The sequence below is a fragment of the Lemur catta genome, chromosome 5 (genome assembly GCF_020740605.2).
Source record: "Lemur catta isolate mLemCat1 chromosome 5, mLemCat1.pri, whole genome shotgun sequence".
Classification (NCBI taxonomy): Eukaryota; Metazoa; Chordata; class Mammalia; order Primates; family Lemuridae; genus Lemur; species Lemur catta.
The window spans coordinates 88,098,336-88,116,563 of record NC_059132.1 but is presented as its reverse complement, the minus strand read 5'-3'; positions in this window follow the sequence as shown (position 1 = coordinate 88,116,563).

The following is an 18,228-nucleotide window of genomic DNA, read 5'->3' as shown; positions in this document are numbered from 1 at the left end:
AAAGAACTTAAAAGTCACATACAAGTTGTAAAGCTGTTCACAATGCTGTTTCCTCTATGAGACACTCCAGCCATTAACAGTGTAAATGGCTGCAATACTCAATATGATTTTCTGACATAATGACTTGGTTACAGGTCTACCACAATTTTTGAACTTTCAAAATTCACATGTTTGAGCTTTTGAAGCAAACAACTGTACAATCAACTTAAAATCAATAACAGCATTTGATTTTTGTCCTTTGTTGCCTTCTAGAATTCTGACAGGTACCATAATTCTGTAGTATTGATCAATATTCTATGCTATATGTCAATATAAAGCATCAATATGAGTTACTTGGAAACAGTTTATGAGAACCCATAAAGGCATTTCATCTATTTTTAACATTCTAGACCATAGGAGTTAGCAAATTTATCCTTTCTTTATATCCATGTGCATTTGCCTAGGAAAGTCAAGTATTCATTTACTATTCAAGTGAAATCACCCATGTTAGGAAAATGTCTAAGGGTTTTGTAGTTGTTATTATTGTTGCTTGTTTTCCAGTTTCTTGGATAATCCGGGTACATTTATAATGGGGAATCTTCTGAATAGAGTATAATTTTATTATTTAAAATGTGGGTTTGTAGCAGCTGTTTTTCATAGTGTACAACCTGCATAGTGTTATGGAATGACAGGTTTTAAAAATGAATGCTTCAAAACACTACATTCATTTTCTTCCCTGGAGCTCGAATCCTCTCTGCCTGGTGTGTGTGTTCAGCTGGTTCTACAAACCTTGGTCACAGTCTCACTGACCTTGGTTGCCTAGTTACAAAATCCTCTTTGTGATTTGTGAGATGCTTGTCTTGATGGAGAACAGTGGATTTTTTTTTTCCTAAAGTAAACTTAAGAGAGTTTCTATTTCAGAGTAGAACCTATTAAAACCAGTATATCTTGCCAAATTTAGAACTGGTACTTCTTAGGGAGTAAAATTATGAACTGGAATTTTTCCTATCCAAATTCTATTGAATATTATTGCCAACTTTTCCTTCTTGATTCTAGAGAATAAGCATCTCAAAGAGCCAAGGCTGCAATCTAAGCTCCTTAAAAAATGAGGCAACATTATAAAACATAAAACATAAATATAAGAATGTTATGAAAATCCATGCCCTTCTGAAGAAAAATATTTTTAAAAGAATCAATAATTTATAATCCACTTAGTTTTCCCATTCTGTAAATGAACTTGAGAACTACATTTTTAATAATCTTTATGCTGGAAAAAATATGATATCCAGTTCATTTTGTTCCTTATCAAAGTGTATTTCTCTTTCTAAAGTTCCATATCCCTATGATATTGTCAAAATATATTACTTATAAGTATTTATTCAAACTTTTATATTTAGTTTTATCAATTTTTTTCCAGAAAATAAGGTCCACTACAGTGTATGTTCACTTAAGCAGTGATTTTTATGAGCTTATACACACTAAAATAATAACACTTGTTTATTGCAAGAGTGTAGGTACACAGTTCTAGAGATTTTCTCAAATAGGAGCCAACGGGCAAACTGAGCTTAAGCAGCGCTGTGAAGTTATAAAATAACAAGTCCATTGTATCATAGATCCAGTTTGCTATTTGGACGTTTGAGCATGTAGTCCCACTTCTGAAGTTAGTATAATTGGTACCAGCTGTTTAACTGTTGCTTTTTTGTTTTGTTGTATTTTGGATGAGAGCCAACTTGATTTGAAAGAAATGCTACTAAAAAGAGGAGACTGAAGAATGATGCCAATGTAGATGTATGTATTTCTTTCAAGCCATTTTCCTGCAGCAGTTCATCTCCAGGCCATGATGATTCAAACACAATAATAGTGATAAAAGAGAAATGGGTTGTTTGACTGTTAAGAGGCAGCTGGACTGATTGAAGACAAGATGAGTAAGAAAGAAACATTTCATTTTTAAACTTTTTCTTTATGAAAGAATAACTTTCCTTCAATGATGTGGTAAATGATTTATTTTCACCCTCCTAATATTTTCTGTAACATAATTTTCTATCAGACTTATTCATAGCTAAGGTAACAAAGGGCACTGAGTCTCCAAATTTTGGCTTCTTCATATTTTTTTCTTTCATTAAGCTGTTGAACAAAGTGTATCTTTGGCTGGAATCTAAATATCAGATAATATTTTTCTTTCTCCCCAAACCATAAACACATAAAGGATTTTATACCTGAGACATATATCTGATATACTGGCCTTCTTACCTATTTTGCTGAAATAAATTTTTTAAAAAAGATAGTAGTTTAAATAGACTGCAAAATCCCAAGCTAGTAATGAAAATACATTAAATTGTTAAATTTTGTTAACCTTAAAAGGTAAAAGTTTCATTTTAGACAACAGAGAACTCTGACATGTGCTAAAAGTATTAGAAAGTATGCAGAAAGTTTTAAAAGGAGTAATTTGACAGCAAAGTAGTCAAAAGGAAGTTAATATGAAAAACATAAAAACAATCAGGAAATCATGGAAAGAATGACAGCGTTTCCCAGGGAGTCATACTCAGAGGAGAAAGAAAGAAATGAATGTTAGAAAAGCGGTGAAAAAAAAAAAAAAGTCAGGGATTGGGAACAATCGAATAAAATGAATGGCAGGTGTTGATGCATTAGAGGAGAGTCTATGTTTTGGATAATGAACCATTTATTTATTCACCAAATATTTATTGAACACCTGCTACCTGCCAAGCATTCTATATACTGTGATTAAGAAAACAGTTGTATATCACTGAAAGAAATTGGTAATATTGTAGTTACCACTGTTATCAGTTGTTCAGCATCTTTTCTTATTTTTATTTCAAAATATTAAGGGGGCACAAGCGTTTTAGGTTACAGGGATCACTTTTGTAATGCTTGAGTCCCAACTTATAGGTGTGCCCATCACTCAAATAGTGTTCATTGTACCCATTAGGTAGATTTTTACCACTGCCCTCCTCCCCACACCCCCTGGTAGATTTCTACTGAGTTTTACTTCCCTCTGTGCACATGTGTACTCATCAGTTAGTTCCAATTTAATAGTGAGTACCTGTGGTGTTTGTTTTTCCATTCTTGAGATAACTCACTTAGGAGAATGGTCTCCAGTTCCATCCAGATTGTTGCAAAAGGTATTAATTCATCTCTTTTATGGCTGAGTAGTACTCCATGGTATACAAATACCACGTATTATTAATATTAATGTACCCATGAGTCGATGGGCACTTGGGCACTTGGGTTGATTCTACATCTTTGCAATTGTGAATTGTGCTTCAATAAACATTCAAGTGCATGTGTCTTTTTTTTTTTTTTTGAAGTAGAGTCTTGCTCTGTAGCCCAGGCTAGAGTGCTGTGGTATCAGCCTAGCTCACAGAAACCTCAAACTCCTGGGCCTAAGTGATCCTCCTGCCTCAGCCTCCCTAGTAGCTGGGATTATAGGTGTGGACCACCACCCCCAGATAATTTTTACTATTTATAATAGTTACAGGGTCTCACTCTTGCCCAGGCTGGTCTCAAACTCCTGACCTCAAGTGATCCTCCCACCTTGGCCTCCCAGAGTGCTGGGATTACAGGCGTGAGACACTGTGCCTGGCCCCATGTGTCTTTTTTGATGAAAGGTCCTCTTTTCCTTTGGGCAGATACCCAATAGTGGGACCGCTGGATCAAATGAAAGGTCTACTGAGGTAGTTCTTTGAGGAATCTCCATACTGTTTTCCATAAGAATTATACTAATTTGCAGTCCCACCAGCAGTGTATAAGCATTCCTTTCTCTCTACATCCACACTAGCATCTATTGTTTTTGGACTTTTTAATAAAAGCCATTGTAACTGGGGTAAGGTGATATCTCATTGTGGTTTTAATTTGCATTTTCCTGATGATTAATGACATTGAGTGGGCAAAAGACATGAACAGAAGCTTCTCAAAAGAAGACAAATGACCAATAAACATAGGAAAAAATGCTTGCTCTTTAACATATTTGTTTGAATAACTTTTTCACATTTCTGTCTCTGAGAGAAACTGAAAAGGAATAATCATCTGCTGTATAGAATAATAAAGAAAATATCTCTGTATTATAAGACAGAATATTTTACAAATAAGTAATTTAATACCCATGAAGATAAAAATGAATTGCCCTGGATCACTTTTTAATGAATTAATCCCTCACTCTTCTTCCGAGATCTCCTGTAAGTACCTTCTACTTTCTCCATTATTAGGAATTTTACCTCTTCTCTGCTTATTCTGAATGAACCCTGAGTAAACATGTAAATTGTAGGCAGGGAAAAACAGATGAACTCAGTCCTCCCTAACCCACCCATAAGCTAATTATTTGAGTACTCTTACCAAAAGGTCCTTTAAATTGAAGATAAGTTAGATATTCATGTTTCACAACTCTAATTTCTCACCCATGATACTAAAACATGATTTTTTTTTAATGGCTAGTGAGGGTCGGCTGATACTGGCTACAGTGAGACTTTTCCCGAACCTGAGTTTTATTAGTAAGTAGAACCCCAACTTCAGCTATTTCTCAAGAGGGAGAAAACAATGGATCTGCTCAGAAGTTCTCAGCTTTGGCACTATTGTCATTTTGGGCCCGATAATTCTGTGTTGGGAGGGAATGTTTTGGATGTGGTAGGGCATAGGGTGTTTAACAGCATAAAACTATTGAATAGTCCTGTCCTCCCTTCACTAGATGCCAGTGGAATGGACAGCCCACTTCTAAAGTTGGAACAACCAAAAATGTCCCCTGGGGTGGAGGCGGGGAGGTCAAATAATCCCTAGTTGAGAATCACTAGTCTAGCTGGATCTCAGCGCATCATACATTCAGAAGCAGTTCAGATTATACTTTGATTGAACTGTGCTCTCAGAACTCACATGATGCTTTCCTTCACCTGTGGATCAGAATTATACCTTAAGTTGTTATATCAGAAGTATGTTCTTTCTTCTCTATGGCAGAAGTGCTTTAAAATTTATTTGTTGGAAGCAGAGACTGGATTATTATTGGTTCCAGGACATTATCTACTTAATGAGATAAAGTTTATCAACATTAAAAAAAAGAAACTAAAATATTTTCATAGTATTTGTCTGCCAGTAAAAGAATTTTGCTCTTTCTTTCTTTTTTTTTTTTTTTTTTTGAGACAGTCTCACTCTGTTGCCTGGGTTAGTGTCATGGCGTCAGCCTAGATCACAGCAACCTCAAACTCCAGGGCTCAAGCGATACTCCTGCCTCAGCCTCCCGAGTAGCTGGGACTATAGGCATGCACCACCATTCCCCGCTAGTTTTTTCTATATATTTTTAGTTGTCCAGCTAATTTCTTTCTATTTTTTTTAGTAGAGATGGGGTCTTGCTCTTGCTCAGGCTGGTCTCGAACTCCTGAGCTCAAACTATCCGCCTGCCTCGGCCTCCCAAGTGCTAGGATTACAGGCATGAGCCACCGCGCCTGGCCTGTTCTTTCTTTTTGATTGTATAAATTTTATAAAACAAACATAGGCATGTTCATTTTCCTCATCCTCAAAATCTGAACAATAACAAACAGAACTTTATGCCAATTGATCAAATTTTTTTAGAATTCTCATAGTTAGCAATGTGCTGACTCACACTTACCACAGATGCCCATATGAATTTAGGGTTCAGTTTCTAACAGCTCAGACTTTAAACTCAACTTTTAATTCTTTAGCCACAGGAGATAACACTGATATTTTTCAGTAAAAGTATGAAATAACTTAATGAAAAAAAATCTCACATATTATGTCCATTTCATTCTCAATCAACGCTTCACAGGACCATGCATTCTCATCGGATCTTTATATTTCTAGATTTAATGAGGAAGTGAACAAATTAAAGCAAATACTTAGGACTATAAACAGAAATAAAAATATTTGCCTGCTTTTGTCCCATATGCACTGAGTAAAATGATATAAATCTTCTGTTCTTTAATATATTTCGATACTCTAATGTTTGTCAAGGTCATTTTAGTGCCATGACAATTGTGAAATTTTCTTTGGCAACAGTGGTTGGGTTTTATCTAAAAAAATAACTCATTGTCTATATTAGCAAGAGAAAAATTTGAATCATTTGGTATAGCTCATTTTTTTTTCCTTAACTTTTCTTTACTTGGTTAGTCAATAACATGCACTGAATTCACAGGTTAAAGCTTAAAATTCATCAGTTTCTAATTGGAATCCAACCTTAGGAAATAATGTCATTATAATTAATGCTTAGAACACAAAAAAATTTAAAGCTTTCAATATGTAGTATTCTTCTCTCATTTACTTGATATCCTTCTAACTGCTCTATTGATCCTGTTTTGAAATCCAAACTTTCACATAGCTTCAAAGGACTGTATTGCCAGAAAGAACTATATGGGCTTCATGTACATGTCTATTTTATAATCCTCAAGGTCATGAATTATTTCTTTGTATACTCTATTGTGTCTTGTGCACAGTAGGTGTTCAATTAATAGTTGGTGATAGATTAGATTACATGATTTATATATTTATACATGGAATAGTTTAAGAGACTAGCATTTAAATTTGTACTTCTTTAAGTGCCAGAAAGTAGAGAATTTACAGTAATAAAATCAAGAAGTCATATACCCTAGATGAGTTAATTGCACCCATGGATTCCACATATCCTTGCATATTAATATTAGCTTTAGAGTATGATGTATGATACAGTAGTTACACTGAAATATCAAATGTGTTTAAGATCTAACTTGGCATGTGATTTATCTGATTTCATTTAGAGTTTACTTTCAGGAAATATAATCATTTCAAAATCTGAAAAATGCACTGGAATAAAATAGCTTTGTCTATGCTTTTGGCAATGGAAAATAAAATAAAAATCAATAATTTCCAGTAATAAGAAAGAAAATTTCCTGGAGTATTTCATAGTTTTGCAAGATAGTTTGACTTCCAATTTGAAGCTATATATGAAGAAGAAGAAAATGTATTATTTTCTTTGAGGATAATCTTCAATTTTTCATTGTTATTATTCATATGTAAACCATCCATTTAACTTTCCTGATGAAACTTTGGTATTTTGTCTAAAATATGGCTAGTAGATTATTATCAATGTCAGAGATAAATACAAAGAGCAAATTAAAGTTTGCATAGGTGGGTCAATACCATTTCAGAGAGGCCCCAGTTAAGACTCCTCTGTTCATCCTACAGCTTGGCTTCTGATTAATTGTGTAGCACCATGAACAACCCAGTGTTTGCTTACTGATTCCCATTCAAAACTATAAGCATTTCACAGTAGATAGGGATTTATAAATTAAAATTATTTCTTAAGATACCATCTTTTTTATGTATTATAGTGCTTAAGAAAAAGTAAGGATTCTAACAATTACCATACACTGGCCATTTATGAAGTGCAATTTAAAAAATATATGTGGCTGATATTTTAAAGGCTGTATCCAAGTAAAGTTTATAGCCCCAATCCAGTGACTGGCTCATCTCTTTAGGCATTTTGGAAATTCTCTTTTGGAAGTAGCTTTTTAGTCTGTGGTGTATTTTATTGACTCACGCAGTAGTGATAGACTTTAAATTTGGATTTCATTTGAGAAAAAAGATGGAAATCATTTGGAACCAAGACTCATGAATAATGTAAGTGATGGATTTGGGCTGTGCCATTTTTGGCCCCAACTAGTCTATGTTTTTAATAGTTCTAACATTGATTTTTGTTTTTGCATGACTCACATATTTGCAAGAAAATACAATAAAAGAGGTTTTCCAAATTCTTTGTGTAAGGGAATAAATAGACCCTCTCCCAAGCTGTCCATTTTAAAGGACAATATTCCTTTGAAGTAGTAAATTTAGACATGTTTATAAAAGAGATTATTTATAGTCACACTGTATACTTCTTTTAGGAAGGATAAGGCTATCCAGATTGCACAGGAGTAGGATCTGACTTTGTGGGCATGATGTGCCTTGTCAGAAATCTCCAAGTACATCCAGAAGGGGTATCTTGAAATTGTTGTTATCAATAGTTTTGAAAGACAAAATACGTTTACCGATGATCTTCTAACTTGCTTCTCACCCTCATTAAATTAACTTTTACAATGTTATGTGACTTTTTTTTAGCCTGGGAATTATTTGGGCTTAATGAGGTACCATAAGCTAATAATTCTGTTTCCCTGGCTATTCTGGTAGGGAAGAGCTGGACATTTGGCCAATAAAATATTTACTATAAATGCAAAAAACTGAAAGAATACATTCATCTTCGTTTTTCTATTGCTGCCTTAAATTGGAGAGGCAAAAGTAACATTTTAAAATTGAGTCTAAATGTTTGTAGAAAACTAAACAAAAAGTGAATTCCTTCTAGAGAGCCTGTGAAATCAGCTATAACTGGACAACTGTGATTTTGGGAAATTTATTGTCATGGCAAAATAGAGCTTCTCTCTAAACCCTTTTTAATTATGTATCTTCAGAGAAGATGTCTTTGTGTCTTGAGGCTAGGCCTGTACTGACTTTAACATTGGAAGTTTTGTGGCACCATTCTTTTTTAAGTTTCACTTAAGGTAGTTGTTGATCTTATTAGTGTTTCTTATTTTTAGAACTAATGTCTTAATAATAATAATTATATAATGCTTCATATAATGTATAAGCTTTTAAAATCCTTAATAAAATCAAAATAAGTAAAGCATCATTTTCAAATTTATACATGGATTCATTTAATACATAATTATCATCATCTTTTTTGGTTTGGACACAATGTTAAAAGTTATAGCTATAACTTTAAAAAACAATGAACAGAGTTTCTATCCTCATAGATCTCATAGCTTATCAAAATAAAGAAATTGTTTAAGAGAAGAGTTATCTCATTTTAAGATGTACATCTTAGGTTTATCTAAACCATCACATATAGATAAGGAAATCCAATGGTATGATCATCAGTTTTACCATCCTCAAAATAGACATTTATAAAAATAAAGCTTATATATAAATATTCATTTTTGAAGAATTATTTTCATGATCATAATATTATGATTGCATAACACCATATATGTTTTTATAGGAAACAGCACTGCAGCTTACTTCTAATTTCAGAAATTTAATTTATACCCAGCATCTTGGCTCCTTTACACAAAGAAAATAACATGTGGTATATCACCCGTTAGTTTGGTTTTCCCAATAGAAGCAGAAGAAACTAATTTTAAAAGCTAAACTATAAGCTTACAACTAAAGTCAGCTTTTTGCCCTTAATTAAGCCTTTTAAAATAATTAAGACTCTAATTATTTTTATCATTGCACATAGACACTACATTTATTCTTTACTGATATATGTTCTATAGTTCCAGCTGATATATTTTGCTTAAACACATCTCTTGTGCTAATAAAAGAAAAAGCCAGAAACCTCTGAAACAGATCCAATTTTTAGATACAATATGCATGGAAGATTAGGGAAGGTATATGGTAAAAAAAAAAAAAAACTTGACCATTTCAAGTGACAAATTACTTCAAAATGTGTTGAAGAAAACCAGTTAGAAACTCATTCTAATTTTGTGTTTAATCTAACCAGTGAAAAATGTTTAACCAAGTAAGAATATATTTCTCATTAGACTTCCAATTTCACACAGCCATAAAGAAAATGATAGTTCTTGTTTTTTCTTTTATTTTTTTAACATATTTTGTTTTTTAACATGAGAACTGTATGAGTTTGCTCTAGAATGGAGCAAAGATTTTTTTGTAACAAATAAATTTTTCATTTCTTTTATCTTTTACAATTAAATTAGGGATTGGAGTTAATTCCAATATATGATGCTGGATCTATTAAAGTTTAGAAAATTAGCAGTACATACATTTATTAAATGAGAATTCTTTAGTTTTTATTAGAACCACATTTTAAACAGGAGTTTTCAATTTAGAATAATTACTCACTTAATAATGTCATCGATGTATACAGTTCCTTCCTTGAGGGTAATTGAAAGCACTTTATTAATAATCTCTGCATGCTAGGAAAAAATCTATAATGAAGGTAGAGAATAGAAACAATTATTTGGCTTTATATGTGTAGTTAGAAGTAACATAGCACTGACCATAAATACAAGAAGTATTGTGTGCTACTAGGACATTTAAGTGAAAAACAATTTTCTAAACTCTTTTGAATGACAATGTAATGGACTGATAAACTTGAAATATGCTGATAGTAAATCACAAGTTGATGAAGGAATTTCATATTATAAATAGAAAACAAGTATGCTATTCTAGGAAATAAATGGTAATTCTAGACATGGCATTGTAGAAATAAATAGAAAAGAGGTTATTTCCCTGAAAAATTGACTGATAAAAAAATTGATATGCTTTATCTCAAAATTATATGGTTATATGATTGTGGTAACTGTTTTTGTTACAACAAACAAACAAAACCAACTTACATAAATAATGAATAGCAGTTTAAAATGTGTTTCCTTTTCCCCTTAAATACATGACTATAGAATATTCAAAATATTTTTAATAGTGATCTTGTGAATGTAAACCTATTTATAACTGACAAAACCCATTATCAAATTTTCAGCTTTTTTACATAATAAATGTATGGTGTCTTCACTTTTCAGATAAAAATATTTTGTTATTGCTTTCTGTCTTCTTTAGCTTCCATCTCATTTCTAATCTTGCCCTTTTAAACTCACTTTCATCCTGAAATGTTAATTTGGAAATTTCTGTGAGCCATGGTATTTCAATTCTAATTAAAGGTTAAAACACCTCGAGTGTATAGTTTATTCCCCACAGAGACCTAAAATGGCTTAAGATATGTAGGTCTTTGATGGATGAGACAAACACAAGACCACTTTCTTTTAAAGAAATGAGAATTATATCACCTCAGTGGAATTTTTTTTCTTCAAGTTTCTCTGCCTTTTTTAGATATTACAAAGCACTGCAACATAATCAAATAATCAAACAATGCTTGTTTATAATTGTAATATACCAGTGCTCTACCATCCAAGATACCAAAGAAATTGAGCAGCTATTATCACTTTATCCCTGCTGCTTGGAAACTAATAAAAACACATTAAAAATAAAGTATGGTTAAATGTAAATGGCTGTGTAACAAGATGAAGCAATAGAAAAAGTAAAGGTGCATACAATTAGTATGCACCTTCACAAAATTCTCATCACTGGAATTGGTCTGACCACAGAAAGAGCCAGACTTATGATTAGAGAAAGGAGAACAAATGGAGTCAAAACATATGTGTACAAGAAAGACATGTAGATTGTATCGGCATATGTAAGGATCCCATATTAAATGGTACATTCTAACATAAAGAAATAAGCTATGTATGTCAACTCTTTAACAAAAACAAAACAAAATAACTTACAAAAAAAGCCCACAATGCAAACATTTTGATACAAACATCACTTGCACATTCTCTGCAGGACAGTGTCAAACAAACAGAATTGAAGACAGTCTAAAAGTGTTTAAGGCACTCTGGATTTTCTAAGTGGATCCATCTATTGACTGCATAAAGGATTTATAACAATAGGTAAGACTCATTCACTTGAAGTTTAAAGCACATGAAATATTATTTTAAGTTAGAGAAATAAGGCAGAATGTCAAGAACTCTAGTCACATAGATATTATTTTAAAAGACTTGAGACGAAACTCACAGATAGCCAATTCTCTGTGGGTCTCACATTTCTTTATATTTTGAAAGCAAAAGCACTGACTGCTCTTGCTCAGAACTGTCTTTTTAAGAATGTTTGTATAAAAAAAATCCTTGGAAATTAAAAATAGTGTCTCCCTCTAGAGCAAAGAGCAGGCATGCTTACTGTCTAGTGTAATAAAGATAATGACTCCCTTAGGAGAAAGAACAGACATGCCTATTCTCCACTGTAAAAGTTCTAGATTCCCTAAATTTAGGATTCCTCTCTGTAATGCAATCCACATCGGCCCTTTTACATGTCCCTGTGGGACTTGGGACAAGGGAAACTGATGCAAATATGCTGCCCTGCTGCTTGCTGTGCCATGAGAAGTCAAGTCCCTTGTCTCTGACCCAGGAGTCTCGTACCTTCCTCAGATCTATGAAATTGTGTCAGGCTAACTTGCTATATAAAAAACAGGATAAAATCTCAGATTTTTCACAGTTCTTGACAGTACTGGTTACAAGGATATGGTAATTATAGAGACAAAGCTTTTAGGAAGAGGGTACATGAGGGCCTTTTGGGCCCAAGAAGGGGATTTATTAGAAGTCAGGAAATGGGTAGCAAACATGATATGTTTAAAAAGTATTCAGTTACAATGGTTAGAAATATTAGAGAGAGAGAAAGAGAGAGAGAGAGAGACAAAGAGAGGGAGGGAGAAGCAGAAGAAAATAAAGAAGGAAAGACGGAAAAATGGAAAGAAGGAAGGAAGGAAGAAATCATATACTGCTAATTGTTTCAAAAGCATTGCTCTGGAAAACACTTCTAATATGGGTAAATTCACACCTAACAGGTACCATAACTTCAACTCAAACTGTACAAAAGCAATTTATGTAACCAAAATGTTTGTACTCCCATAATATTGTAAAATAAAAAAAAAATGTTGTCATGGATATGGATAGATAGGAACACTCATACCCTGCTGGTGGGACTGCAAACTAGTACAAGCGCTATGGAAAATAGTATGGAGATACCTCAAAAAACTAAAAGTAGAACTACCATTTGATCCAGCAATCCCACTACTGAGTATCTATCCAAGAGATAAAAAGACATTCTACAAAAAAAGACACCTGCACTCGAATATTTATAGCAACACAATTCACAATTGCAAAGATGTGGAAACAACCCAAGTGCCCGTCAAATCATGGTTAAATTAATAAAATGTGGTATATGTATACCATGGAGAAATACTCAGCCACAAAAAAAAAAAAAAAAAAAATGGTGAACTACCTATTGTATTATCCTGGATGGAGCTGGAGCCAATTCTTTTAAGTGAAGTATCATAAGAATGGGAAAACAAACACCACATGTACTTGCTATTAAAGTGACACTAATTGATCATATTATTCTGCTGAATTCACCATTCAATCTATCAGCAATGGATTGATCCTAATACATGACATCCAAAATCTTATACTGGTATCTCAGTTTGGTTTACGCTGGTATAAAGAATGCCTGAGACTGGGTGATTTATAACGAAAAGTGGTTTATCTGGCTCTTGGTTCTATAAACTGTCTAAGAAGCATCACACCAGCATCTGCTTCTGGTGAGGGCTTCAGGGAGCTTCCAATCAAGGCAGAAGGTGAAGGGGGAGAAGGCGTGTCATGTGGCAAGAGAAAGAGCAAACAAAAGGAAAAAAGAGAGAGGAGATGGTGCCAGGCTCTTTTAAACGACCACTTCTCACATTCACTAACAAAGTGAGAACTCACTCATTATTGCAGGGAGGGCACCAAGCCATTTATGAGGGATCTGCTCCCATAATCCAAAACCTTCCTACCAGGCCCCACCTCCAATGTTGGAGATCAAATTTCAACATGAGATTTGGAGGGGCCAAACATCCAAACCATATCAACTGGAGAAGTTTGGGGACATAGGAAGAAAAGTAATTTTATTTAAAAACATGGTTTAATTAAAAATTTATGATTTCCTAGCTTAGTTGCTTGCATAGTACTGTTCAGCAAAACTCTATGGGCCACGTGAAGTCCCACGTTTTTTAGAGATCTTTTCCAAATCCTTTTTTAATCATTGAAATTCCTATAAATCTATACCACATCATTCATGGATCTGCATCTATATAATAATACTTTCCTCTTCTTATCTCTTGTTGTTGAAGACTGAGTTGTATATAGTTCATGTAATTCCTAGCTCAAGAAATGTACTCTATTGTATCCTCTTTTTTCTCTATTGGAATCACTATCTCTCTACCCACTTCTTCCTGTTATATTGTAATCTATTCAAGTTTCTGACTCATAAAATGACCTTCCTTTGACTGCTTATGTCCATTTCCTATTCATTTCAGGCACACATTTTAAAAGAATAATTTTCAGATTTGTGCTTAAAATTCTTAGGTCATGGCAATCTAGCATCTACTCCAGCCCTACCGTCAAAGGTACACAGTGATCTGATCACTAACTGCAGTGGGAATTTCTTTGTTTATCTTACTTGACCTTTCAGGTGAGTTTAGCACTCTCTTTTTAAGCATCTTGAATCCACAGAGGACCATGCCCATGTGCCCTTCTGATTCTTCTCCTAGCTCTCTTAATATTCTCTCCTGGTGTTTTTTGTTTAATTTTAAACTTTCTTTGTCTTTCCATTAAATGTTAATCTCTTTGATAATTTATTCCTTAATATCTTTTTTTTCCTTTTGAGCCCTCGTATAATTTGTCTCAACCTTGTCAACAATATCTACCAACTCTCTTTTTCTAGCCCAGGCCACTCATACTTAATAATACATTTATGGAGCATATTCAATAACTTACTGAATATCTCCACCTGAATTTCCCAGAAACATCACAAGTGCATCCTTTCTGAAATCAATTAATCATATTTTCCATGAATCTATTCTTCCTGAATGCTCTTTTTGGTGACTCTTTCAGAGTCATGACAGGGACCATACCCAAAGGGCTTTAAGCTAGCTAAGAAGTTTGGGCTATACATCATAAGCAATTAGAAGCCATAAAACATTGTAAGCAAGAGAATCAAGCTTAAGGTTTGTGTTTTAAAGAAATTAATTTGGTGACAATAGAAAGAATAAACTGGAAGGAAAGTGCAAGTCTAGAAGCAAAAGGCTACAAAGTAATTTTCAAGAGAGTTGATAGGAGATTGAGTTAACATAGAAAAAAAAAGAATAATGGACAGGTTTGGTATATAACAAGCAAAAGTCATTGACAAGACTTGACCAATCTGATGTGGAGAAATGGATGGCAAATGATCTGTCTTCTAATTTTCTTAACATATCTCAAGTATTTCTCATCACTTTTTCTATTTTCCAACTTTCTAAGCTACTTCCTCAATTTTATCCAACTTTTCAAATGTACATTTTAAAAACATTTCCAAATACACACATGTATGCACATACATTTATATTTTTCCCAAGAGTTCTTTTGAGTTCTCTCAGCAACTCATTTTTTCATGGCCTACAATATTTCTCTAGTACCTTAATAACAAATTATTTAAACTTTTTATTACTGAATTGTCTCTGTTTTCTCCAATTTCCTTATTCTCTTTCTTGTTACATATTTTAGTTTCTATCTTTCATGTTTGAGCTTTCCTCAAACTAAAGATCCCTAATTTGTCATTAATTTGTATGATTAAGGCACTAAAAAGAGAAGTGGAAATTATCTGTGCATTGGTGTAACTTATGGGTTGGTCAGAGGCTCAGGAAAGACTCTTTTGTCTCCTGTCTGTGAGGATTAAATTTATCTGTGAACATTCTGAGGCCCAAGAGAAGGAAACAGGGAGTCACAAGCCTAAGTAAAAGAAATTTCATGTAATCCTCTATTTTTTAAATGATAAAAATCTCTTTAAATGAAAGATAGAAAAAAATTTCTCCTGTTTTCTAGTTTTTAAATTCAAATTATTAAGTATTTATGTAAAAGTCAAACTTAAATGCCTTTTAGGTATGTCTACTCAACATACAAATGAAATCATACCTAATAGGTACAATGTACACTATCTGGGTGATGGGCCCACTTATGACTTTGATTTAAGTAGTACAAAAGCAATCTATGTAGCCAAAATATTTGTACCCCCATAATATTTTGAAATAAATAAATAAATAATATATATATACATACATATATATATATATATATATATATATATATATATATGGAAAACACCCTAGAATTTGTAGATAAAGACATAAAGGCACATGATAAAAGGCATAGTATTGTGCAGTGCATACTATATATTCATAGGAAACATAGCCAGTCATACTTGACAAGGAAAGTGTTCTGTAATATAAGGATCTGGTTGGAGCTCAAGTCAGTCATGGCTCTCACAGTCATACACTACATATCATTCTGTTCTGTAGCAAAGAGACCATTCTACATCTTCAGTCTGATTCTTGAGAAGAATTATGGAGTTCCTTTACAATTATATTAATTTATACATAGACCCTACTGTCATGGGGAACCTTTGTTGTTTTTTGCATGATAATGATGTGAAGTCTTCACTAAAATTTGAACAATCTATTATTTGCTTCTATATCTTGTAGTAAGGATATAATATCAAGACATGTTTCTATATTCTTTTCTCTTTATTCTTCAGTGTTGGGACCAAAGATAAATTTCACATGAGAAGTTTCCCATCAGTATAATCATTTCAAAATTGTCAGTGAAGATTACATTTTCAGGTTTGATTCTCTCATCTCTTATGTAGAATTCACAGGTGCTATCAGAGGATGTATGGTGGATGATTGGAAAGAAGTTGATGAATTTTTAAATTTTTTCAATATGGGGGTGGCTGGTTTATAATGTATATAAATTTTTATAAAGTGTTCTCTTTTGAGCCAGGTGTAGAATATGGCAATGCCTACTTCCATGTAGGTATCAGATCTCATAAAATCAAATCTCATAAAATTCAGTAAGGCAGAAGTAGTCCTATCTTCTCTAAATTACATGAAAATTTTATGCAATGGAGTGGTTGGTACAATCTGTGTAGCAGTAACTTTTGCTTCACAAATCAGACATGAATTTGGTGCTGTTGTATATGTTTTCTAATTCTACTAGCTTTAATGGAGTGTATCTGAGCCATCAAAGTTTATACTTTCACCATAGTACAGACAGTGGGGTTTCAAAAAGATTTGGTGTGTCTAACAGTCCCCATGACTGCATGTAGCAGAGAAAATCTTTATCTAATCTTTCCCTACTGAGAAAACATGGCATTTGACTTTCATTATGTTCAGTTACTCGGAGGAGGCCTTACTATTCATCAACAGACCTACTCCTTTGTCTTTCTTTAAACTGGGCAGAGAGATTTCACTATATATAGAAAATAACCCAGCTTGTTTTTATGATCAGCTAATGTTTCCCAGCAAAGAAAGAGCCAAGTTGTAGGAGGACAAGGGGAACACTCTAAGTTCAACCCTCAATTGTCCCAGGTTAGGTTGAAACTTTCCTTTTAAAAACTTTGGACTGATTTCTACTGCTGCACTTTTGATTAGCTATCATTTGGTACATTATTCCTATTAATAGGAGAAATTAAACTGTGTTTATAGTATAAACGTGTTTATACTATACATGTCTCATGTTAATGTATTATATTTACTTTATTAAAGTCCACTTTTATGGTTCAGGTAGAAGTCAGCTGAAACTTGTAACTACATGTAAAACAACAACAATAATAACAACTACACAAACGAAAAAAAATGCTACTCATTAGTGGCATTACCCACAAATCTCATCAGGAGTATGTCTGAGAAAATAAGTTAAAATATATTTTATATTGATTCATATTGCAATAGTTCAAGCAATGCCACTTAACTGAACTGAGAAATTTTGACAGGGGGTTTATTAATACTAATTTTGATAGTTTAATACAGGCTATAAAATGTTTGTGCACACTGGCAACAATCTTTCCTGATAGAGGAATAGAGTAACAAGGAATACACGAACAAACAAAAGAGTGTGCAAATAAGGCAATACAGTCTACTTTCATACAAATTCTCCAGAAAAGTTAAGCTTAAAAAGAGGTGTTTTGTCATTCTACTCTGTATCTCCATGAGATAAATTGTTTTTAATATTTAGCTGCCACATATGAGTGAGAACATGTCAGATTTATTTTTCTGTGCTTGGCTTATTTCACTTAACAGTACGTTCTCCAGTTCCATCCATGTTGTTGCAAATGGCAGTATTTCATTATTTTGGGGAGCTATATAATATTCCATTGAGTATATGTATCACAATTTCTAGAAAGGGTAGTGGAAAAGGGGGATAAAATAGGGATGATTAATAGGTGCAAAAATATAATTAGATAGAATGAACAATATTTCATGGCCCAACAAAGTAAATATAATCAATAATAAGTTAGGGTATACGTTGGAATGTTCCTAACACAAAGGAATGTTAAATGTCTGAGGTGATGGATACCCCAATTACCCTCATTTGATTAATTCACATTGTATGCCTGTATCTAAATATCGCATGTACCCTATAAAGATATATAACAATTATGTATCCATAGTAATAAAAAATTTAACAAAATATGTTTATCACATTTTATTCTTTGCATCATACCTTTGCTACTCATGTTTTTTCTTTAACTTTAGAAGGGTATTTTGGCAAAGAGAACAGGTAGACAGACTCCTTCTTCAGTGAC